This window comes from Penaeus monodon, chromosome 31, assembly GCF_015228065.2.
Source record: "Penaeus monodon isolate SGIC_2016 chromosome 31, NSTDA_Pmon_1, whole genome shotgun sequence".
NCBI lineage: Eukaryota > Metazoa > Arthropoda > Malacostraca > Decapoda > Penaeidae > Penaeus > Penaeus monodon.
In genome coordinates, this window is record NC_051416.1 from 2,124,963 (window position 1) to 2,127,149 (window position 2,187).

Here is a 2,187-nt window from a genome sequence, read left to right on the forward strand (position 1 = left end):
GAGAAACCATCCAACATTATAGAATTATCCTAAATCTATGTTAATGTGAAATGCCTGCCCAGGTTCATAGGGAGCGTTGTGAGGTTCTGCCACGCTAAACACTATATATAGCCATTGCGTGGTCAGGGATATTAGGCGCATCTCGTGTGCTTTTGTGCTTAATTAGAATGTTTTATTAGATTATTATTATTTTTTAATGGGCAAGATTTTCTGTGCTGGGTTTAATTGGGTTTTGGGTTCCTTGTGTGTGAACTGAATATACTGGTTATTTTGAATTATTTTGTGTTTTATTGTTCTGTGGCGGAGGTATATTGGTTTTGATTGGATGAGATGACTGCGTGGGAATTTCGAGTTTGGGTAGTCGGTTATGGCGTTTGATTAGAAACTGTTGATTTTATTGAAATATTATGAATTCCCACATCTGCTAAACGTCTTGTTTATGTGATAGAAAATAGTGCATTCCACCCTCTAAATATCTTTCTGCTTTGATCTTAACCAAATCCGTTTTTACAGTGTACTCACCATCATGCTATCGCAATTGTGTGAATCTAGTTAGATGGAATAAAATTTCCAAGAATTATAAATTTATAAAATTTACTTTCCCGCGCAGCTGATTTTCCGTAGGGATCAGACCCTTGACAACCGTGGATTAATGATTACTGCTCAATTTTGACATGGTACAGAGCACAAATCCATAAAGAAGTAACGCAACTGGAAATAATAATACTCTCCTTTAAGCACTGAAATATCACCTGGGAGAGAAAGTTATAGAACACTCCTGCCAATTTCGTAAAGTAAAGTTTATCCACGTTTTTGGCACTCCTGTAGGTAAAGGTAGCGAGAAGAAACAAGACATGAAACAAGACCAACGTAAAACACTTTTCTAGTGCTGTGGCATAATTTCAACACATGAGAGCTATTTTATTCAACTGGTGATCCTAAGAAGGTATGCAGCGAGTGGTGAACAACAGAAAGAGACCCTGTGGGTGTGAGAAGGGCGGACAAAAGTGTTTTTATGAAGGGTTTCCTTGGCTGTCACCTGATCGGAATGTTTAATCACACACTAGTAACACGTAGTCACATATTTGGCCTAATTCCACCGATAAACTATGGAGCACGACTTTAAGACTGTGGGTGAGTGATTTAAAGGGTGCTGAGACACGTATAATGTGGGGATGAGAAATGAAGGCAGGCTCGTAGGCCCCCCACACACCAAACCCTACTCGGAACCCCCTCGGGCAGAAAGTTATTATTGAGTGTTTTTTATGCATTTCAGTTTGATTGGGCAGTGCAATTTCGTTATCGCTGAGCAACAACAAACGTTAGTGTAGCCCCGGGTTGTGTGGTTTTGCCTAAGTATGGCTGAGAAAGACTTTTTGGAATATTGATTCATCTTTCAAAAAAAAGTATTTGTGTAAATTAAGGGAAAAATTAAATCAAGGCTGATACACTTTATTTCTCCAGATTGACGTGAATTTTTTGTTAGTTTGTTTTGCATGCGTTATGCAACGAACACATAGCCACGGGAATACAGCCTTAGATTTTGTCTTGATGTTTTACATAAAACACTTGACTGCAAGTATTTTTTTTTTATACAGTGAAACATTTTTTGAAGAACCTACTTTTCACGTTCAGATGGGATGCATTCTTGACTTACATGTGGTTATTTTTATGTTTTTCATGATATTTTGATATAATAAGCTTAATTTTCTAATGTTTATTATGCATGCTTAGTTAACTATGATGAAGACTACCTTTATCAGTAGTTGACAGTTAAGGGTATAGTGATCCTGATGACGGTATCAGAAGCATTTAGTGGCTAACAGAGCCGAAATTCACCATTTTTTGATACTTGTATAATATTACTACTACCTTGGTCTTTTGTGTATTGCCCAAACATGTAAGAACAGAAAATGCTGAATTTGAATAGCAGAAGCAATGGATAGCCTTTATAAAGAGCTATGAGGGTAAACAAGTATATGATTGTTTTCTGATAACACAAATAAACATGAGGAATGATAATTTGGTTTAATAGCACCATTTTCAAAACCCAATTTTATTTTTTAAATTCTGCATTAAACTCAGTTAAGTCTGGTAAGGTAACGTTGTTTCTGCCGTCTTGGTAACAAACACACAGAAGACATACATAGTATGAAAAAAAATGTATTATTTTGAATTTTTGATAGG